The following is a 24,996-nucleotide window of genomic DNA, read 5'->3' on the forward strand; positions in this document are numbered from 1 at the left end:
GTGACCAAGGAAATGGTACTTAGGAGCTTCTGGATGTGATGTCTTGCAGGAATATCCATTGGAAAGAAGAAGGTCTTCTTCTTGCTTATTGAATTAATGGATTGCTTTAATGAATCTTTAACTTTACTGAAAGGCAAAAGTACTGACATTAATAGGATCCAAAAGAGACTCCAGTGGCGGATCATTAGACCACTGAAGGTAGTATGTGTAGTCATTCAGCGTGTGGGTTCTGGAATGAGGAAAATGTGGATTAAAATTCCATCTTAATTATGTACTAGCTGGGTGATCTCAGAGGAGTCAATTATGCTCATTGGGGCTCAGTTTGGTCATCTGAAGAACGGGTTGATTACCTCTTCTTCGATGTAATTGTGATACTTTCTTCCTATGAAGACAGATTGTGATAATGCAGGTCTGTTTAGCACAGTGTCTCCACAAAGAAGGTGACAGATTAAATTTGGCTTTTAAAAAATTGATATTGTATAAGAATAATGCTCAAAAATTATATCTCTTAAACACCTCCAGGTATATGTCATATCTCTGAGAAAAGTTTTAAAGGAACATGAAGGCTGTCTACAAAGTAACTGCAATCGACTTCCATGTTTTTTCCCCTTTCCCATAGTAGCTCTTGGGAATATTTGACTCTGATTCTCCATGGTCATCTGTTATTCAGTGTTATCCATCCACAAGGTTTTCATAGAAAGGGAAATTGCCCGGTCTAATGATCCACCACTGGAGTCTCTTTTGGATCCTATTAATGTCAGCACTTTTGCCTTTCAGTAAAGTTAAAGATTCATTAAAGCAATCCTCTCAAGATCCCCTTCCAACTGTAAGGTTTTAGGAAGGAATATTGGACGTGTCTTAAATCACCAGCGCAAGAGAATGAGAAGCGCAGTTGGTAATGATAATAACCACCATTTAGTGAGTCCTTTTCATGTGTCAGGCTCAGAATTAACTCTTACGGGACTTTCCTCATTAAGAACCATCACAGCTCTTTGAGGTAGTGACTATTCTTATCAACACAACACAGAAAAGGAAACTGAACCCAATTGAAGGTCATCTTTTGCTCAGGATTATACTCTGCCAAGTGGCAGGATGGAGATTTGAATGAATTCAACCAAATCAGAAGCCAAACTTGTTGATCTTAACCGTTCTATTAACCCGAGGACTGCCATTACCAAATCAGGCTCCATAGCGAGAGGCCAAAATGGAGAGAAATAACAAGGGCATTTGTTCCCACGTGAGAGTCTTGGTTATTAGGAAAAGGTGATAATTAAACTCCTGGGATAAAGAAAGGACAGATTTGATTTTTGCCCAAAATGAAATTGTCCTGATTGTTACTGATACACACTGCTTTGGACTCTTAATCAATGATGTTAGCAGTTTTCAGTGTTAATTTAATTAGTAAAGAGACCCTGCTGGTAGAAATATTGGATAATTAGTGTTTTATGTAATGGCTTATGAAGTGCAGAACTTTTATCAAAGAATAATATTTAAATTGGTAACTCCTTGCTTGGAAGATGGTCCAATAAGAAATTGACTGGGGCATTGAAGTTACCATTCCTATTGCATTGTTGTGGTTTACAAAAGGTAAAGAGGGTAACATTTGTGTGTGTGTGTATATATATACATATTTTTTAAAGTAATGTTGCAATAGCAGTGAAGACCCAGGAGCATGCCCTTGGATTCACACTCTGGAGGAAAGGGTAGCCCCACTTTTCTGATTCTTGGATTAACTTTGTAGGAAGGGATTTTGGATCAAGGGGGGATTTCTGGTAAAGTATGATAAGTGTATAACAATATAACAAAGAGAGAACTGGGTAATTCCTAGTGTATGGCTGAGTAGAGGTAAATATATTTGTTGGTTTTTTTGTGGTCCATATCTCAGAGAGAACAGCTTGAGATGTTCTCAAGAAACAAGAAGTAAGTAGAGAATATCAAAGTGGGCTTATAAAATAGTTTCTTGGCCATGTTTTATGGGCCACACAAAATTCCCAACCAGATGAGTAAAGCCACATCACGAAACCAGTTAAACCGGTTGCAGGTAATTCTGCAAGTCACCTGATACAGCATACACAACTTTAGACCCCAATTTATGTAATAGAGATGGCCTTTCACTAGACCAACTAAGTCAAATGAATTTCCACTCTTAGAGAGCAGAGAATACAGGAGAGAAAATACTGCTCATGTTTTGGCTCTAAGAGTTCAAAGAGGCTTGGCTTTTGTCACCATAGAGCCAGTCATGGGGTCTAGTATACCAAGAACTTAGAAACCCAATGTTCTTCAAGAATTACGTACTGTCGCTGCCTTGACTTTTGTTGTGGCTCCAGGAGTCAGAAAATTAAGGCTTGGACACCAGAATTTCAGATTTAAAGATTTCAACTCTAATGTCCTTTGTTATCTAACACCCAAACGTTTTATACTCCACTTTCCTCCTTTGCTTTAAACTGTACATCTGCTGAATTCTTTTCATTGGTGAGTGAGTGGCCCTACCATCCACCCGAGACTCCAGAGCCATAAATCAGTGGGACATTTTTTCACTCCTTCTTCTCCCCTTTTACTCACCACTTATGGCTCTGACACTGACATCTCCAGAGTTTGTTTCTGAGAACACTTCTTGTCCATCAACAACATCCCTGATTCTTTGAAAGTCTTCATCATCTTTTGCTTGGATTATAAAATAGTTTCAAAGCCAGATGGGACACCAACCTTTTCTCCCCTGCCCCCATCTGACCTCTTCACACTCGCTGGAGTCGACCATCTGAAACACAAATATGACCTTGTCATTACCGTTTCACCTCCTTAATGAGCTTTCATGATCCCACACAATGAAGTCTAAACACTCTGGCACGGCATCCATGACCCTGGTGACCTGGGCCATGCTTAAACCTCCAGCCTTCTTTCTAACAGCTTCCAATCTCCCACTTGTGCCAACCTTCTCGCTATCAGCTAGCTATAATGTCATTCCATATTCTGTCCTGTGCCTGTTCTGCCTTATTCTTTTCTTTTTCACCTAGGAATAACTTTCCCAACTCTACTCAAAAGGTCTCCAAGAAACCAGCCCTCACCAAACCTCATCCCAAACCCAGGTAGACATCCCTGTGGATATTTCTTAAGAAATTACGAATAGATATTCCAGCTGCTCTATATACAAAATTCTCTTTTGACTGTCTGAAAAAATGTGTCTGAATCTCTTTACAGGCTGAGTTCACTGTAGCCAGAAACTGTACTTATGTTTTTAATCATGAACACCTAGGACAGAGCCAAGCAATTAGCAGATAGGCACCATATGTTTATTTCACACATAAATGAATGAATATTACTGAATAATTTATCCAGGGCCAAAAGAAGAAATTAAACCTTACCCTTGCCTTCTTATTTAAAATTGTATTATTTTTATTATACCTTATTCTCTTGTTTAAATATTAAGCTCTGCCTTGATTTTTGCCTTTAGAATTTGAGCATGTGTTTGCATTTCTTCTAGTCACTAATGAATATGAAATACAGCCACTTTCTAGAACACCCACGTACACAAGCACATACATTAACACACAACTGAAGATCCCCACTGAAAGACCATCAAAAGGGAAACTGATAAATGATGCACCTTAGGAATAAATAAATTCCAGAAGACAGTCTCTGAAGTAAGAAGTAATAGTGAACAAATAAATGGCAGATATGCATGTAAATATAAATGATCAATATCCCCATTCAGTAATAACAAAATCATGTCCACTTTGTGCTTAAATAGGTAAGGTTTAAATAACGGGCAAGATTGCCGTGTAAGGCTGATGGACAATGACTAAACCATAAGTGTTCCAAGGTCTTTTTCTTAGTTACAAGGGGGTAATATACAAATTACCTTTAAGGTTTACAGAGTTAAATATATTTAGTTAAATATATTTAAGTCTAAAATTCCAAGAGTAACCATCAAAATGCTAGAGATGAATTGCACAAATTCGAAACCAGCAGACAACATTTAGGAAAAAGCAAAAACACATAAAATTCAATAAATTGGAAAACACTAGAAAATAAAAGGAAAATGGGAAAAGTGAAGCAATGAGAAATAAAACTGTTATGAAAAATTTCTAAATATGGGGGGATTATAATAAACAAAATGTTTTAAGTGTGCTTATTTAAAGATTTTAAGATTGGGTTAAAATAGCCAGGTGGGGTGGTACATACTCTAACCCACCTCCTTGGCTGACTGAAGCAGGAGAATTGTGTGTTTGAGGCCAGCTTGGGCAAATTAGTAAAAGCCGGTCTCAAATGAAAATAGAAAGGGCTGGACATGTAGCTCATGGTAGAGCACCCCAGATTCAATCCCCAGGACCCAAATAAACAAAAAACAATAAAATTAGTTTGTTTTTTTTTTTAAAGATCTTCAACTTTGTTCTGCTTGTACACAAATGTTCAGGTTGTATACCTGAAACATTAAGGAAACAAAGGTATTTCAAGTAAGGTATACCGACCGAAGGAACGCTAGTGTAATTATAATATGATCAAAAGACAAAAATAGAAATTAAAGTAAAAAGCACTTCTCTAAAGACATAGACATTTGTACTGCCAGGAGAAAAGACTCAAATCACCAGGAAGAATCATTTTTAAAGAAAATACACATTATCAGAACTTCAGATATGTAAAGCAAAATTGATGAAATTTGAGAAAATAAATTGTCAGATCAGTCACTAGAATGGAAGAATTTTTGATAGGTAAAGTGGACCAAAGCTATAGCAAATACAGAGATTTTGGTAAATTAGGGCAAAAACTTGCATTAACAGTCACAAATAACTAGGGAATATTCATCCCTCTAAAGCACAGAGGAAGCATTTATCAAAATGTACTACGCCATAAGACAAATCTAAAGCATTTCAGAGAATTGGTACTAAACATATTTCTTCTCTATACAAAATGTAATTACATTAGAAGATGTTAATAAAAATATAACTTTTAAAACTCCTTGTTAACATAGGGATCAATGAGGATCATTTTGAAAATATGAAACTACTTAGAAAATTATCAAAATTATGGGATGCAACAGAATTCCCTCAGATAAGTTAGAGACTTAAAAAATATTTTTTTTTTAAAAATGAGAAATAAAATAATTTTAAAAAATTTAATTAATGAGCTAAGTATTTAGCAAAAGGAGTTAGCAAAAGAACACAGCCAAACAAATGAGGCAGAAAGGTGATAACTATACAGAAGAAATAAATGAAAATATAAACAAACAAACACAACAACAACAAAACCCTGAATTGAGAGTCATTAACTAAACCAAAGTTGTGCTCTTAGTTGATTGAAGCCAATAAGAATCCAGGTTGGGGCTGGGGTTTGTGGCTCAGTGGTAGAGCACTTGCCTGGCATATGTGAGGCCCTGGGTTCAATCCTCAGCATAAATAAATACAATTTTTTAAAAAAAAGATACGTTAACAACTAAAAAAAGAAAAAAGAAAGAAAGAAAAAGAATCCAGGTTGCCCATAAAGAAAAGGTAAAAGGACAGGGCTCAACTGAACACTAAAAGTGACCAGAGTGGAGGAGGCTATAGCTGCAGAAGAAGTTTTTTGAAAAGTAAAAAAATACTATAATCCTCTTTAGGCCAATACACTGAACAACAGAAAAATCTTTTAGAAAAATATAACGTCAAAATTGACTCAAGAAGAAATAAAAATCTTTAATTATACCATATCTATTAACACAAGACTTCTAAAGCAATAGAAGTTAAAAATAATTTAATGATGCAAATAACTGACTCAGATGATTTAGAGGTGATCTTCACCAATCTTTAAAGGATCAGATCATGATAGTCTCACACAAAATTCAAGAGAGAAGCAGAACTATTCCCAACTCATTCTGTAAAGCCAATATTCCCTTTCTTCCAAAGTTGGTAAAGGACAATCTCATTAGCAAACAGAATCCAGCAGCATTTAAATAATATAGTACATAATTTTAAAAATGGCCAAATTTTCTTATTCCAGGAAAGTAAAATGGTTTAACTCATTAGTCAATCAATACATGTAATTCAACACATTACTGTGGTAGATTTACTAAGGAGCTATAGGTCCATGTGGTCATTTCAATATATGCAAAAAGAGCACTTGATAAATTATATGTGCATCCTTAATTAATTTAAAAAACACCTTTATAAATAGGAATAGAGGGGACTTCCTCAACTTAATATAGATAAATATATCTACAGATTTTATATATGTAAACAATTTTAATTTATTATAGAATAAATATGAATACTGAAAACCACCTAATTATATATTTTAATGATTCATTTATGAGACAAATATTCTTGTAATCACCATCCCGTCATGAAATAGGATTTTGTCACCCAGCGTGGGAACTTCCCCATGTTTGTACTTTGTATATCAACCTTTGCTATCTTTGTAAAGATAACTTCTGTTCTCACTTTTATAATCATATACATCTTCACTGACAGTTATATTGTCCTAGATGCTAAATTTAGTCTTGCATATTTTTAAAAAAACTGTGTAATACATTAAGCCTTTTAAAAATCTACAGAACTCTCTTCCTTCCTGTATTCCTTATGAAGTTATTTCCTGAAGAACTGAGTACATTTAACCTATGGAATATTTTATATTCTGGATTTTGTCAACTATATCTTCAGGTGTAACTCAACATTTTCTTTTTTACCTTTTCAGAATATGCAGATACAGAGACAGAATCAGATTCAATTTTCAGCTTTTCAGCAGGAGAAATGTTGAAGTTCTGTTTTGTTTTTAAACTGGGAGTCACATGTTTGATCTCTCTTTTTTGTGATGCTAACAATCAAAAATCACAGATATACACTACCTTTCCTCATTAATTCATCACAGATGAAAAACAGAGTTAGTGTAATTCCATCCTTTGTTTTTCTCTTGTCCATTGAAATATCTTTCTTAATAGTGAGGTAAAAAAAATAATTTTCTGAGAGTTAAGAAAAGATGAGAAGCTCAGTGCAATTGCTTTTACTGTACCTGAGTAGAAGCCAAGGTGGTGCAACAGGAAAGAGAAAGGAAGACATTAGGACTCAAAAGGAAAGTGCCAAAGTAGAAGTATTTGCAGATAATATAATTGTTTAGTCAGATTAATTTAAAAATTACTAGAAATAATAAGAGCATTGATGATAATATAGTTAGCTCTAAAACTGAAATAAAAATATTTGCCTTTCTATGCATCAAAAAAATTGGGGGCTGGGGTTGTGGCTCAGTGGTAGAGCGCTCGCTTAGCATGTGTGAGGCACTGGGTTCAATTCTCAACACCACATATAAATAAATAAAGTCTATGGACAACTAAAAAATATTTTTAAAATAATTGGAAAAAGTAATCATTAAACTATCACTAATAATTAGAAATCAATAAACAATATAAGCTACATAAAAGGAATAGTTCTAATATATATGTGTGTGTGTGTGTGTGTGTGAGAAATCATATATATGTGATAAATCATAGTTTGTTAAAATAATTAAAAATTAATAATGACACAGAAATTTATACTATGTTTAATGGATAGAGTCAGTATAAAACATGCCAATTTTAATCAAAATTAATCTACTAAGTTCTCTCGACTGTCACCTCTTAGTGGCTTTAAATATCAGTCTTATCTAGTCTACATGTTCAACCTCAGTTGGTGGAAAGCACAACTGTGCCAAACATAGTCACTTAGGATTATAGGCTGACGGAGGATCTAACATTTTTTGATACTAACATCTCTACCTAAGTCTTCAGGTGTCATCAAACAGGAGGAAAGAGTGTTTGTCAGCTCGACTCTTGACAACTGCTTTCTTCCTTCTAGAATTGAACTCCATAACTTCTCACTAGATTATATTTGGGTTAGAAAGGATATTTAAAGTAACAGCAAATAGAACAAACTATAGAGAAGAAAAGAATTCAACAGAGAAGAGAAAGTGAAAATAGAAGTCACAACTTTAGAGATGTTATACTCAAGAAAAGAATAACAACTAGTATATATTTTTTAAACCCCTACTTATTAGTAAGAAAATGATAAGTTCAGTAACCTGTTTTATTAATAGGTATCATAAATAAAGTAATAATACAAGACACAGTTTCAAGATTTGCTATCTAACAAAAAGTTAAAACCCAGAATAATTTGAAAAGTAGGCAAACAAACCCCAACTCATGATATTAGTAAGACAAAGACAAAAACCCTGAAAGGGAAAGAGGAAAAAACACATGAACAGCTGTTTTACAAAAGAAACACAGATTATATAATTGTTTAGTCAGATTAATTTTAAAATTACTAGAAATAATAAGAGCATTGATGATAATATAGTTATCTCTAAAACTGAAATAAAAATATTTGCCTTTCTATGCATCAAAAAAATGGCACTTAAATTGATAAAAATGTGCCTCACCTCTTTATTAATGTTGGAAATGCCAATAAATACCATAAAGAGAAATAATTTTACATTTATTAGATCAGGATGTAAGTAAATATATGAAAACAATAAGTATTTAAGAGAATGGCATCAATGGGAGATCTAAAGTTGCCGATTTAATTGTAGGTGTGCAGATCACTCTGATCAATTTTTTTTTGGCACTATTTGGTGAATTGGAGCCTTTGCAAATTCTGAAACACAGAATTTCACTCTGAAATATGTACGTAAAAAATTCACCTTATATGTTTGAACCATGAAAGTGAGAATTTCCCAAGCAGACTTTTATTGGAAAAGTCTAATAATATTCACAGTACCTGGAACAAAAATGGTTTTTATTTGCATAAATATCACACATTATAATAAAAGGATGTCAAAAGTAATAAAGTTGAAACTTGGGAGCAAAATAAAGGGAAGGGGCAGTGGGTATGGTGAGTAACCATGTATGAAAGAGCCTACATTGGAGATGGCAGAGAGGGTTCATGTTTTCTTTGAAGGGAATTCCGGGTCTGGGTGGTTGCCCGGGTGAAGCACTGTGCTCCATTAGTGATGTCTGCATGGTTATGGAAACAGGAGTGTCAGAATGTGTGCAGTGGATGCATCATTTCTGTACTAAGTGGTTTATTTCAACAGAATGGAGCTTTGCCTTTATGGTGGGCATGAGAAGGGCTTAAGTATGTTAAAGACACAGGGCCATATTTTTTACCTGTCTTTATAATCAGGGCCCCGATAACTTTACTGAAGCCTGCACACCAGTAGTGGATAATCTGCCTGGGGGGTCAGGGTGTAGATGAATGATTTGTAGCCCAACTTCCCTCATGAGAAATAAAAATTCATGACCATGAGCTTCTCTTCATTTGGGCCTTTCTCTGTAAAAGCCAGGAATTCATAGACTCCACTGGTTTACAAATTTCCCCAATTCCATTCAGGGAAAAAGGACAAAGAAAGGAAATCTTGGAAGAGGCAAATGAAAAAAGAAAGCTAAGATAAAGCCAAGGAAGGTGGTGACTGTAAAAAGGGGGAAAAAAAGAATAAAAGAAAAAGAGGGAAGGGCCTTGAAATAAAAATCTGACCTGGGCGAAGGGTAAAGGGAGGGAGAGCATGCAGAGGAATTATTGATTAGATCCCTTGGGGTGACATATATCAGCCCTTGATTAGGTGTGAAAAGTTGACAGGCCTGAATTGCTTACAACTAATTAATGGCTGGGAGGTGCTTTGAAATCCGGGGATGAAAGCAAAAGGCTCTGTCCACAAAACCAAATGGCCTCCATGATTTACACTCTTCACTGTTCCTATGGATTCTCAGTGCTGCACAAAAGAGACTCCTCGGCTTCATCCTGTAACTCTGTCTGTGGGTCCCTCCTGAGGGTGGCGGTTGCTTTCTTTTTCTGTCCTCTGTCTCTGCATGATCTCAGACTCCAGGGAGATCTGAGCTTTGCCACTCTACTGAAGGAGCTGGGAGTCCTCCTCAGCCCAAGGGGATTGATGTGCTACCATCATATCCCCACCTATGGAGCATTTGTCCATTTTTAAAGTCTCAGTTTGCTTTGTTTAGTTGTTTTGACTTTTCCTGATTCCAAGTTCACCCGGTTCCAGCCTGGAGACTGTTTCAGCCCCCAGGAGGTCAGTGGGTCTGAATGCAGTCCTGGGACTCCAGCAGAGTGGGCAGTGTGCTGCCAACCTACTGCCAGGTTCATGGCCTGTGATCTCTGTTTCCAGACAGTTTTTCCAATCAGTATCTCGCCAAACCTTCTCCCCCCAGTTCAGAGGCAGGATGGGTAGTGCTGCTTTCTCATAAACTAGGGAACTGAGCAGTTCCAAATCCAGCCAGGACTCTCATTTTTCTCTGTTATGCATTGAGGTCAGCCCACATAGCTGCAAAAGAGGGAGGGGTTCCTTTTATGCTGACGTTTCCTTTCTGCTTGGGCACACACCAACCTGCAGACAGCCTCCTCAACCTGTGACCTAAATCAAGGGTGTGAAATTCAGAGGTGAACTGGTAGGTAGTAGGGGCTGGGCAAGCCACTTTAAATTTCTGATGGGAATTAGAACTACATCTGTTTTTAGAAGGGGCACATGCTAGGCAGGAAAATACTGTTATAGGCAATAGAGCAAGAATAACAGGGGACCTTTCTTGTGGGTTCTTGAATCCAAGTGAGAGAAGATCCCCATGAGAAAAGAGAGGCTATCTGGGGACCTATTCACCTCTCCCATTTCTGGTGAAAACTATACACATCTGCATGGCTTGCATACAACCATAGAAATATACAGTACACTCGGCTGCAAAATATCATATGCAGAATCATGAACACAAATGCAAAAAGAAATGTTTATAAATATAAGGAGCTGTGAGTTAAGCTGGGAAATCTTTATGGTCCACAACAGAAACACAGGATTACTGTGTAAGTCAGGTTTCCCTCACTGTGACAAAACACCTGAGAAAAATCAACTTAAAAAGAGAAATATTAATTGTTTCAGAGGTTTTAGTCCAAGATCAGTTGGCTCCATTGCTTCTGGGCATGTGGTAAAGCAAAACATGGTGGGAAGCATGTGGTAGAGCAAGGCTGTTCACTTCATGATGATCAGGAAGCAGAGAGAGAAGGGGGCAATGGTCCCAATAGCCCTTCTATTAACATGTCCCAATGGCCTAACTTCCTTCCGCTAGGCCACACCTCCTAAATAGTTGCTCCACCTCCCAACAGCCTGTGACCAAGCCTTTAGCATGTGGGTCTTTGGGGGCCATAAGGGCAAACCATAACAGCTACTTAGTAAAGGTAAATTCAGTGCTGCTTAACAGGTTAGAGGATGCATTTTTCAGAAATGGCTGGAAAGGGGTCACCTGTTTATTTCATTGTCTGTGTAGATTGTAAAAGAACTCCACACATCTACATTGCAAGATTCAGGACAGGTGCTCTCAAATCACCTTGTGCCTCAGTACCACCTAGGAAGTGTTAAAAATTCAGAAGCCAGAATACAACCGTGAATTACTGAATCTGACGTCCAGCATCAGGGCTCAGAGAGGTACACTTATCATGTAGTGCCTTAAGAGGAGAGGCACATTGAAATTTTTGAGAAACTGCATTTCAGGGAATGGTGTCAATTCTGAGGACGGTAACTTCCTCTCTTTTCTCCAAGTGATTCTGAATTTGAGAAAAGGATCATGATGTTAAAACCAGACAAATCAGTGTAGAGATGGTATCTCTGATGACCAAGTTTGTTGTAGGAGAATCAGATTGCCTGGTGCTTATAAAGTCACAGATTGGAGTCAGTATTCTGTCTTTGCTCCTTCTCTAAATAGCCTGGGAAAGGAATTATTGGTTTGAATAGTCTGACTAGATAGGACCAAATAAAGAAAACAATAATATCCATGTTACACCCTTGTGAAGGCCTTCTCCCCCCAAATTATTTCATTTTACCCTTAACATCCTTTGGAAGTCTTCGGTTGTTATTCTTATTTTATATTATTTTATATTAAAGCTCTAAAGTCACTAGTCAATGTTCCCATTATCTTTCAAGAGATAGGTCTGGGGCATGATTTCAGGTCAGCTTGATGTCAATATACACAATTGCCTGGCATTAACTCTTCAACAGTCACTGACACTTCAATTAAACACACACACACACACACACACACACACAAATTGTCTGTCTCCTTTTCATTTAGGAAAACAAAGCAAAACAACAACAAAAAAAGGATGTGAGCTTTCTCTAAAGCTTTCCCAGCATCCCAGGAGTGGGCTTCAGATATCATGGGGGGAGAAACTGATCAACAAAAACAAACATTTATCTTCCCAACATGTCATATATCATTTCATATCACATTGGACTAACAGGGTGCCTCCCTTCTGGGAATGAAAGATTTACAAAAATGAATATATAATTAAAAAATTGAATTTACAGTAACATCAAGCATTTGTTACTTTCCCCAAGTGCTTTTACATACAGATTCTCATTTAGAGTACCCACGAAGAGGACTCAGATAATTCAGTTTGCCAACACAAAAGCAAAGGGGTGATTTTGTAAATATTTAAATATACCCGAGTTTCTGAACAAAGAAAGATGGATATGCTCACTTCTTGTCTCGTAATTCCATCCCTGAAGCCTTCCAAGCACAGGCCCCGTAAATTCTGTGAGTTGTCCTGTTTATTTTGTGCAACAACTTGGTGACAGTAGGATTGTTATCCAACCTTCAGTTCACCACCACTGTGGCATGTCAAACTTTAATTAGGTCTAACTCAAAGAGTTTTAGGAAAACATGCTTTACTAAATAGGGGGCGGCCCTCAGAGCTCTCCATATGCATCCCGAGGAGCCTCACAAGCACAGTCATCAAGCGAGATACAAATAAAAGAGGAAGACATGAAGCAGGTTTGAAATTCAGAGTCTTAAAGAATGCAAAACATCTACCTCCTCTGGGTAGATGGGTATCTTCATAAATCAGTCAAGGGAATAAAATGTAAACCCCGTGGTTCTGGTGTTCTAGGAGGAAAAATATGGTTCCAAGAGGTTAGTTTAGTGGCCAAAGATCAAGTTAGAAGGAAGTGGAAATTTGGGATAAAATCCTTGAAGATCTTTCTGACTTTGGGGCATATTCCCCTAAAGTTTTTAATATATCAGGGTGTGCTAAGTTCAATCTTTTTCTGAGGAGGACTCCAAACCACAGGGAATGGGTCGGGTCGTGCTCAGAAGGAAGCCTTGGCGCCTCTATGCCTGACTCAAAGAGAAAACTGGATTACTGGGAGGCTAGAGGACAAAACGAGAGAGATCACTGGGCAGAAAGTCAACAGAAACGAGAAAGACAAGTATTTTCACCGTACATATCTCTTATTGCGGCTGTGATGCATTGCTATGAAAGTAGTAGCTTAAAACAACACAAATTGATTAACTTATACTTCTGAGGTCAGAAGCCTGGCAGGAGTCTCGATGGGCTGAATCAGGTTGTCATCAGGGCCGTCCGTGTTCCCTGGGCAGGCTCTAGGGAGACTCTCTGGTCTTGCCTTTCCAGCTTGTAGAGGCTGCCCACGTTCTTTGGCTCCTGGCCACTTCCTTCATCTTTGAAGCCAACGATAGTGCATCTCTTTTTGTTAGCAGCCAGAAAAGTTTTCTGTGTTTTAGGAACTCGTATGATTAGATTGGGTGCAGCAGGATGATCCCCCCATCTCAAGATTCTTAATCATGCCTGCAAACTCTTTCTCCTGTTTAAAGTAATATATTCAGTTTCCAGGGATGATGGTGTGGATATCTTTGAGGGCCCACTTACCTCAAAATAAGATATAAACAACCACTTATCTAAACAATACCTAGAAAAAGTAGAAAGTGGGAAGAGCAGGGGCAGTTTGATCCTGGAGATGTGCAAGAAAGAATAATATGGGAAGTTGGAGGGAGCTTTGAAAGAGGACAGCATACAAAGACACATTTATTAGGAATTAAAATGGGCCAAAGTAGGGGCAGATCCATTTTCTTGTGGGATCCGAGCTTAAGAAATTTTTGAAGTCCTCTAAGAAAAATGATACGAAATATTTGCTGAAATGTATAAAATACCTCCCATGACCCAGGAAGAGGCCATGGCCCCCGAGGGTCTCTGAAACTTGAATCTCTTGAGTGTCATAATTAACCATCTCTGAACCAGAGACTGTGAAAGGCACCAGGCAGACGTCATCATGACTCACCCCCTGCACAAGTCTGGGAAAGCTGAGGCAAGGCCTGGTTTCAGAAATCTGCAAAGTGATGGGTCAAGCATTAGAGGCAGCCTGGGTGATTCTGCAGCACGCCCATTGCAGTCCGCCTGCTAGAATCCAACAGAGACCTGCAGCCCTGAGCTGAGCTGAGCATCATGGGTTACACAATGTTCAGGCCAAATAAAAATTTTCTCTGGGTCTTTCTGAATTTTACTGTTGTCTTGGAACAAATATCCAAGTGATATTCCTTATTGCAGAGGTGGGGATGCATCACGGGCCCAGAGCACAGCTGGGGAAGTGGGAAGATGATATTCCACTGATAACCAGTTCAAGGTCAAAGCCAGTGGGAGCAGAGGGGAAGGCTGGATGTCAGTGCAGCCTGAACAGTCCAGACCATTCCTATTGGTCTTTTCCCATTGCTTAGGGGCCTCCCTGAAGGTTCTTCCTTCTGTCTCTATCTCTTTTCTATCACAAGATCTGTGAGCATGGGGTATTTGAATATTGCCATTTTGAAACATGGGGATTTTTATAGAACTTGATGCATTATTCATATTTAAAAAACAAATAAAATCTGACCCAATATTGGACTTCAGCTTATTATCAAGTCTTACCCCAATACCGACATTGATTCCTTAATTTTGAGCTTTGCTCATGCTTCTAATAGTGAATTTGGCTCCAGAATCAGATAGAGGGGAGGCTTTTGATGAGATTTACATATGTGTTTGTTTGTAATTGTTTTATATAACACAATATATCCCAAATGTTTTCATTTCAACATGTGCTCGATAACATTTTTGAGATTCCTAAATTTTTTTGATAATAAATCTAAGAAACCTGATGAGAATTTTATACTTACAGCACACTTCAGACATAGCTACATTTCAAGGGCTCAATAGCCACACAACAGCTGATGATTCCTTTATTGAAAAGTGTAGGTTTAGACACATGATTGGATTCCAGCCTTTTTTTTTCTTTTTGGTTATTGTTGGATTGATCAGGAAGTAGGGAATGTCTGTCACTTTTAAATAAATTTGTCATGTATTTATCATCATTGTTTACCTCTGCTAATTAACTAGGTCTGGCTAAGTGGTGATATTTTGTATTCTTACCTTCATTTGTAATCTTAAATATTTCTTTAAATGGATAATCTACATCTCCAATTATTTATTTTACTTAAAGTAACAGATATATAATATATATGGAAAAATACTGTTTGATCCTTTTCTTTATTTACCAGTTTTCAAAATGCAGGTGCTATAAATATTGATGTGGCTGTGTCCCTGTAGTATGCTGTTTTAAAGTCCATTGGGTATAGATCAAGGAGTAGGATAACTGGGTCAAATGGTGGTTCCATTCCCAGTTTCCCAAGGATTCTCCATATTGCTTTCCATATTGGCTGCGCCAATTTGCAGTCCCACCAGCAATGTATGAGTGTGCCCTTTCCCCCACATCCTCGCCAACACTAATTGTTGTTTGTATTCTTAATAGCTGCCATTCTGATTGCAGTGAGATGAAATCTTAGAGTAGTCTTGATTTGCATTTCTCTAATTGCTAGAGATGTTGAACATTTTTTTTCATATATTTGTTGACTGACTGTATATCTTCTTCTGAGAGGTGTCTGTTCAGTTCCTTGGCCCATTTATTGATTAGGTTGTTTTTTTGGTGTTAAGATTTTTGAGTTCTTTATATATCCTAGAGATTAGTGCTCTGACCTGTGTGTGGTAAAAATTTGCTCCCATTCTGTAGGCTCTCTGTTCATCTCACTGATTGTTTCTTTTGCTGAGAAGAAACTTTTTAGTGAATCCACCCCATTTATTGATTCTTGATTTTAATTCTTGTGCTACAGGAGTCTTATTAAGGAAGTTGGGACCTAATCCGACACAATGGGGATTTGGGCCTACTTTTTCTTCTAATAGATACAGTGTCTCTGATTTAATTCCTAGGTCCTTGATCCACTTTGAATTGAGTTTTATGCATGGTGAGAGATAGGGGTTTAATTTCATTTTGTTGCATATGGATTTCCAGTTTTCCCAGCACCATTTGTTTAAGACGCTAACTTTTCTCCAATGTATGTTTTTGGAGCCTTTGTCTAATATAAGATAACTGTAATTATGTGGGTTAGTCTCTATTCTGTACTATTGGTCTACAAGTCTATTTTAGTGCCAATACCATGCTGTTTTTGTCACTATTGCTCTATAGTGTAGTTTAAGTTCTGGTATAGTGATGCCACCTGCTTCCCTCTTCTTGCTAAGGATTGCTTTAGCTATTTTGGGTCTCTTATTTTTCCAGATGAATTTCATGACTGCTTTTTCTATTTCTATGAAGAATGCCATTGGGATTTTGATTGGAATTGAATTAAATCTGTATAGTGCTTTTGGTAGTATGGTAGTATGGTCATTTTGACAATATTACTTCTGCCCATCCAAGAACAAGGTAGATCTTTCCATCTTCTAAAGCCTTCTTTAATTTCTTTCTTTAGGCAGCACAATGTCACAATAGCTAAACTGTGGAACCAACCTATATGCCTTAAATAGATGAATGGATAAAGAAAATGTGATATATATACACAGTAGAATATTATTCAGCATTAAAAGAGAATTAAATCATGACATTTGCAGATAAATGTATGGAGCTGGAGAATATAATGCTAAAGGAAGATAGCTAATCCCACAAAACCAAATGCTGAATGTTTTCTCTGATTTAAGGATGCTGATTCATAATGTGGTGGGGGGGGGCATGGGAGGATTAGATGAACTCTAGATAGGGCAAAGGGGAAAAGGGGAGGGAGGAGAAGGAATGGGGAATGGGGGTAGGAAAGACAGTGAAATGAGATGGACATCATTACCCTAAGTACATGTATGAAGGAAGACACGAATGGTGTTACTCTACTTTGTGTACAAAAAGAGATGAAAAATCGTGCTCCATATGTGTATTATGAATTGTAATGCATTCTGCTGTCAGAATTAAATTTTAAAAATTAAATTAAAAAAAGAATTAAAATTTTTTAAAAAAGAAAATGCAGGTGCAACTCTGCAGCTCTACTTACTATGTGGGGTGCATGTGAGGGCTGGGGTGGAGTGGAGGAAGAAAGTGGAAATGAGTGGTGACGGGGGATTCAGTAGTTTGGGGAGGTGAGAGGTAGAATAAGGCTTGGTGAGTGGTGGGTGTAAGGCGTGGCTCAGAGAGCGCTGCTCCACATCTATTGTTAAAAATGAGTAAATATTATGAATTCACCAAGATTGACAAAGTCAGGTATTACCTCCAACCCTACTAGGAAGGAGAAATCTCAGCACTCTCCTCTTCCAAGCCCACAGTTAGCAGGAAGGAGAGTCCCTGTGCCCCAGGCTTCCTTGGGGATTCTGATTGTCACAAAGGGAGAAAGGCAAGGGTCAGGTCCTTTGAGTTGAGGATGGGGGAGCCAGAGCTTTCATTTCTAAAAGGTTGGTATGTGAATTAAGAAAAAGGTGATCACTAGGAGTTTTCTAAGAAATTAATAGTTATGCTTTAATTGCACACAGGCCCAGTGCCCTGGAGTGGGGATCACAATGGGGTGCACAGAAATCTGCACACCAAGTCCCACAGCCTTGAGAAAAGTGATCCAAACCTTTGTGCTGAGCTTGAGGTCAGGGAGAGGATCCCATGGAAGGCCAGAGGCCAAAAGGTAGCAGAAAATTCAGACAGAGTAGCCACCCTGGGCAAGAGATGGCAAATGCCTTGGGCTGAAGATAAGGCCCTTCTCCCTCTTTCTAGCCAACTAAGTTGTAGGATTTCTGTTTTCCTTAGTTAAGAGCACAGATTCCAGGATTTGGCCCTGGGTTCTAATGCCACTTTCTCTGTCTATTGTGTAACTTGGGCTAAAGATTTCTGTGTATCAATATCTTCTTCTGTAAAAAGGATAAAAATAATAGCACTTACCTCATAAGGAAGTTGTGATAATGAGTAAATTTACAAAGATAAAACGCTGAGGATAGTGTTGGAAAGACAGCAAGTATTATGTGATTACTGTACCTAATTAATTATAATAAAATAGTAATAATAGTAATAATCTTTATAACCTTAGAGAAATGGAGGGGTCACTCACTGAATATATAACCAGGATTGATTTCTCTCTTAACCATATTGAAGTCAATTTAATTTAATTTGGAAAAAAATAAATATAATGCCTCTTTTTGTGTGCGCCTGGCTACTGTGGATTAAATTCATGGCGCTGCAACACATTACCTAGCAATATAACACCATTTTATATATTTTGCTTCCACATCAAAACTGCTAAATTAAAACGACTCCTTCAAAACATCTGTGAGCTGTGCACCAAAATGCTTTAGTAAGTCTTAAAGGGGCCATTCATCAGATCCCAGGAGAGGGCACATCCCTGATGTTCTAAAAATGTCTGCAGAAAAACAGATCATTGCTGGGGGGTTGGGAAGTAAGAGAGTGGGAGGATTTTATGTATAAAAATATAGAAGGATTAAGTGTGAAGCTTATAGTTAATGATGAAAAACACAGTGGAATTCTTCTACCAATGGTTTCCAGCCCAGGACGGATGCAGCGTGAGATGGAGGGGCGCTGGCTCAGGCTTTCCATCATGGGTCTGAAAGAAAGCGTTAGGTGCAGAAATCAAGGCTCGGGACTTGTTTCCCAGTGAAGGGGCTGCGCTCCTCCCTAACAGGCCTCACAGCTGACTTTTACACGGTCTTTGGAGAATTCCATTTTTGACACTAGTTTTTAATAATATCTGCATGAAAGGGTAAAGAACCGAGGCAGTGCCACAAGAGGGTATTAACAGTGATATTTAAAAAGGACAGAAGGAAGGTCTTAACAAATTGAGGCAGAAGCCCCTGATTCACAGAGATGATTTTTCTCCCCTAGGGGTTTCTTCAGGAAGAGAAGAGAGCGAGGGGACAGTGTGATGTGGGCAGTGTCAACCCCATTTTCCCTGCCCGTCTGTCCTCAGCCTCGTCTTGCTCGGTGAAACCCAGTTCTACTCAGAGCAGAGCATCTGATCTAGAGTCTCAGCTTGCTTATATTGGGGGACTGGGTTCATAGATGATTGAATATGATAATTGATCCAGTTGAGAGTCCTGGGCTTTACTGGTTAGACAAAAGTCCTGCTGATGAAGTCCAAAGGGTTGGGAAGCTGCTCCAGTGTCCCTCTCTGGCACTCTGGTCTTTTGTTGTAGGTAGAAGGCTGCAGGGATGATAACCTTCGCCTCTGACTGAATTATCCCTTAGCTATGGCCCTAGTCCCTAATATCCTTGGCTGCTGACTCTGCTCCTGTTGGCCACCTTTCCCATCACACATGACTCTTCCTTTTACCTATTGCTCTGGGTCTGAAAATTTTGACTTCCATTTGTCTCCCCCTAGCAAAACTCAGGATGCAAGTGTAGCTTTCTTCCCTCTGTGCTTCACAGTCAGAGGGTTCCAGGGCCACGCTCCACTCCTTGCCCCTGACCCTTTTCTTGTGTCACATCTGACAAACAGCTGCTGAGCAGGTGAACAAAGGAATGAATGGATGGGTTAGGGAGGTTATGGGAGTTGCTGGGAAATCCATTTGGTATATAAGACAAAAATAAAATAAAATAGAGATGCACGTTACACTGAAAATGTTAAAAGGGGGCAGAGTGGAGTGAAGGAAGGGAGGATGGGAATGAGAATGACAGTAGAATTAATCTGACATAACTTTCCTATTTTCATATATGAACATATGACCAGTATAGATCCATATCATGTTCAACCACAAAAATGGGAAGTTATATTCCATGTATATGATATACCAAAATACATTGTATTGTCATGTATAACTAAAAGAACAAATAAAATTTAAAAAAATAAATAAACCTACACAAAACTAAATATCCTTGATTTAAATTCTTTCTAGGGTATGAATCGAGCATATACTATAGCCTCCTTCTAGCATATCTAGCTCCTAGAAATTATGTTAAAAATGAAACAAAGACTTAAAAACTTCCATGGCAAACTCTCCTGACGAACGGAGAACAAGCCCAGCCCAAAGACCAGCTGACAGAGTATTGCATCCAGTGTCCCAAGACCCACCTTTCATTTCCCAAACCCATGGTCCAAAATTCCCAGTTTGTTTCCTGAGAATTTATGTTTACTCCTTTATCCCAAATTTCTGTGGATGGATACGAGCTTTGAAGACAAAATGCAGTGAGATACAGAAGGCATCCAGTGAATGGTGGCATAGCCCAGGGAAGAAGATGAGCTACAAGATGAAAGTGTGGGAAACCAGGAGAAAGTTTCCTTGTGTGTGTTAGCAGATGGAGAAAGTGGAAGCATCGGCCCTGGGGAAAGAAAGAGCGCAGCAGAGGGTCTGAGGACAGGGGGCAGGAGGGCTGCTGTAGTTACAGGAATAATTGTGAGCAGACTCTACAGAACCTCTTAGCCTCCACCCACAGAGGCACTGTAAGCCAGGGAGGTAGGAGGCAGGGTTTCCATGGTTAAAACTGGGAGTGCAACAGCTTGCTTGCTGCTGTTTAGAAAACGAATTGGATGGGGCACTTGCAATTAGAAAGAAGGGTGTTGTGGCTGCCCAGGTCAGGGATGAGTACACATGGCAGCTGTGGAAACAGAAAGGAACAAATTGGGAAGAAGTTAGGAGGTAGAACAGACCAGATGGTGGGAGGCAGAAAAAGAATGTCCAGAGATTGTGGAAGTGGGGGTTACTGGAGAAGACTAGGAGATAAAACCAGAGGGGAAGACAGGGTGAGATCTCAGAGTATCTTGCATGTCATGTTAAGAAGGTTGAACTTTATCCTGGAGGCAACAGGGAGCCATTGGAAGGTTTTAAGCCTGGGAGTGATTTGCATATTGGAAAGGTCACTCTGACAGGGTATGGAGGATGGAGAGGGGGAAAGTGGAGTCAGGGAGGCCTGCTGGGAGAGTGTGGTAGGTGTCTAAGTGTGGAATGATGAGTGTCTGAATTAAGACCGGAGCATGGGAGGTGGAGAGAAGGGGCTGAAAGTCGGCAGGCAGTGCTAGAAAGATGAATTGCAGGGCCTGGGAGATTGAGTGGAATGTGGCCATGACTCCATGGGGAGTGGGGAGAAGGGGGTTTTAGAAGGTAGAAATTCCTTCCTCCAAAAAATCATGGGCAGGGCACTGTGCTAGGCCCTAGGAATGTATAACAAGTAAGAAAGATGCTGCCTGTCCTTCTGGAACTCAGAGCCCAGTGCAGGAAATGGAACTAAATAAATGAATATAGTTGGTGATCATGAAATAATAGATGTCCTATAAAAGGAGGTCACAGGCATGTAAGAGAAGATGACGGGATGAGGAAGCAAGCACCCTGTTCCAGACATGGAGGCTGGAGAAAGCTCTTCGGGGAGGTGGCATCTCAGTTGATGGCTGAGGAATAACCAGGGAGAAGATATTCCAGGTGGAGGAAGATGCAAACCAACATAGCAAAGCTGAAGTGCTGGCTTGTTGGAGAAACAGGATGAAGGTCTTTGTGGCTGCAGACGGCTGAGGAAGGGGATGGAGAGTGACATGAGAGGTGAGCAGTGGGGAGAACCTTCTAGGCTCTGTGGATCACAGCACAGCATTTAGAGAGGTAGCAAGTTGTTACGTTTAACTGCAAAACAAGACATTTAGCGCCTCTTGTCTTGAGCCTGGCCAGCTTCAAAATTAGATTTGTTGGATGATCTCCAGCAGACACTCGAGTTGGAGGCCCCTGATAAGACAATGAACATTATAAATAGCATCTTGAACAAATACTGGAGAATCCTTTATGAGAAGACATCATTTTGGAAGCTGGAAATTCAGTAGAGGCAGAGTCACTAGAAACTTGGCGGGGAGGCAGGGATTTACTCCGGGATAGAAGCTGTGCCCTGGGATCTGAGGTACTGCAGTTTAGGAAGCCCCCATTGCAGCTGGCTATAATGGTTCACTAAGTACTGTTGGTATGTCCCTTGCAAGAGGAAAGCTGAGTTACAGACACTGGACTGGATCTGAATAAAGACAAACAGTTGTGACTTATGACAAAAATTCACACTCAGAAGCCAACATCAAAATAGAGGTTGGGATGCAAGATGTGCATTGGAGACAGACACCTGTGAAAAAGAGGAAGCACAGGATTGGTCAGGAGGAGAAGTCAAACTGCCATAAAGTGTTGATACAAATGATCAAGCCTTTATTTTTTAACCTTGCTTAGTCACTGGGTGTGACTGCCCTGGGGAGGAGGACATGCTGGGCAAAGGTGGCTTGCTGCAGCTGAGGCTGATCCTGAAGGAGCAGACACCTGGAAGGCTCTCTACTCCTTGAATTCTCTGCAGCTGGGCTGCAAGTCTTCCCATGACCAGGGATCTGGGTGGAGTACCTTTGTGTCTATAGCAAGCATCAAAGAAGTAGATTATTGAAGACTTTATATAAGACATGAGAAGCTCTCTGAGCTGTTTGTTCATTCATAAAATGGGGTATTGTGGAAATTATTTATGAAGGTAACTGCAAAAAAAAAATCCAGCTGGTACTTGTTCTGATTAGAGAAGAAATACGTTTAGATTATTGAATCACCTTGCAGCAGCTGGTGGTATAAAATGTAAAAATAGACCCCAATGCAAAGTCTAATATTAACCCTTCCAGATTCCTGCTCAAACACTACAGCACCCCTCCACTTGCAGGGAAAGAGGACAGCTAAACAAGTACAAGAATTTTGAGCTTCTTATATTCTTGAAGCTCTTGGGTACATGGAGGAAATGGAGAAGAGAGAGAAGGAAATTTTTCTTTTGTAGGTGGGAAAAATGCTCACCAGGAAATGACTGCTATGGTTTGCATGTGGTTTGAGTGTGTGATCCAAAGATTCATGTACTGGATGCATGGTCCCCACCCACTGTGGCAATGTTGAGAGGTGAAGGATGCTTAAACAGGTGGAACCTAATCAAATATGATTAGGTCATTGGTGGAATGCCCTCAGAATGGATTAAGGTGGTTTTGTGTGTGTGTGTGTGTGTGTGTGTGTGTGTGTGTGTGTGTGTGTGTGTGAAGCTACTTAATTCTCATGAGAGGGAGTTGTTATGAAAAGAGCAAGCTTGGTCCCTCCCAAGTCTTGCTTTCTATCTCCCACCATGATGCCATCTGTCATGCTGTGATAGAGTACCAGAGGCCAAACTGATAGGTCCATTCAATCTTGGACTTTCAGCCTCCCAAATGTGAACTAAATAAATCTATTTTCTTTATATAGTAAACATCCAGGTATTGTCTAATAGCAACAGAAACAGACTAAGACAATAATTTAATGTATTTGTCATCCTCAGTACTCTAGTGGGTGACCGAGTTCCAAAGTTAACAAAGGTTTGGAGCATATTCTTCTAGTTTTCAGTGGACTTTTATTTTGCTTATTTATATGTGGTGCTGAGAATCAAACCCAGTGACTCACACATGAAAATCAAACATTTATGCACTTTAATATATGATACATAGATGGGATATAATTTCTCTTTTTTTTCTGAGTGTATATGTTGCAGAATCATATTGGTCACGTAGTCACATATAAAAATACAGTAATAATGACTGTTTAATTCTACTATCTTTCCTATCCCTACATCCCCTCCTCTTCCCTCCCATCACTTCCCTCTACCTAAGTAATTTTTTTAGTTTTCAGTGGACCTTTATTTTGCTTATTCATATATGGTGCTGAGAATCTAACCCAGTGACTCACACATGAGAATCAAACCCAGTGACTCAGCCCAGGACAAAAACTTATGATTGTAGTCCCCTGAATCCCATCTTCTCTTTCTTTTCACCCCTAGTTTCTCCTCAAAGACTACTCTGTGCACAAAGAGACATTACTTGGAACACTTGCAAATTTCACAGGGTCATGAAAAGCTGCCCCACCTTCCCGCAGCCTAAATACAGTTCAGATATGATAGCGGATTGGTTTTGCCATTACTTCAGCTCTTCTTGATTCAGCCTGGTCCTTCTGCCAGCATGGGTGTGTGGCCTAGGAACAGAGCTGAGAGTGGGATTGTGTGGGCATGCTTAAGTCGATGACAGGAGAGCACGATTATTAGGGATATGGTATTGTATAATGGGAAATACTGTTGGAGGAATAGTTACTGATATTTCTTTTGAAATGGCTAGGCAGAAGACAGACTTTGGAAGCGCTGGACATTTTCAGCCTCTTGTTAAAATAATGTATTTTGTTTTTCTTGTCTCTTCACATCCTTGAAGTACAGGGCACGAGATTGCAATTATTTCTACTCTACTGCTACTGCACAAGAATGATTGATATGAGTGACATCTGAACAATGATTTTTATTTAAATTTTTCCTTAGTAAACTTATTCAGAACACTTATAAGCAAACTTTTAAAGCTGAAGGTAACTATTTTTTTTTTTTTAGTTTAAAAGAATATTGACTAGAGAGACAACAAGGGTAAAAGCAAAGAGACAGTAGCAGCAGAAGCAAGCCAATTATTGGTGCTGCTTGATTATTTGTTTTGGGTATGGTCAATATTTATCCAGTATTATATAAAGAGAAAAAAATAGACTATTAGAAAATGATAATTTCTACAAATAAATGCATTAGGGTGAAGATGACAAAAAGAAATAACTTCCTAGAAAATGTTCAATGCAATTCTCCTAAAGTTGATAGCTTAATCTATGTATGTTGAAGTCGGAATATGGCCACGAAAAACCCAGGTAGGTATTGTAAGCGTCTCCTGATTATGGTCTTGACTCTTCCTTTGAAACCCAATAAGGACCCAGAAGACTTCTGAGTGGAAATGACCTGGTTTTCTTGTCCAGCTGAAAGACTAAGTATGCCATTCACATAACTTCCCTGGCCTCCCATCTGCCAAAGGGGAGGAATAGACAGTAGGAAGCTTTCAGAACTGTCATTTGTGATTCCACGGGACAGGGTGAGTGGCAGAGATGTTGTGAAGGAAGACCGACACAGAGGAAAGAG

The sequence above is a fragment of the Marmota marmota genome, unplaced genomic scaffold (assembly GCF_001458135.2).
Source record: "Marmota marmota marmota unplaced genomic scaffold, marMar, whole genome shotgun sequence".
Taxonomy (NCBI): Eukaryota; Metazoa; Chordata; class Mammalia; order Rodentia; family Sciuridae; genus Marmota; species Marmota marmota.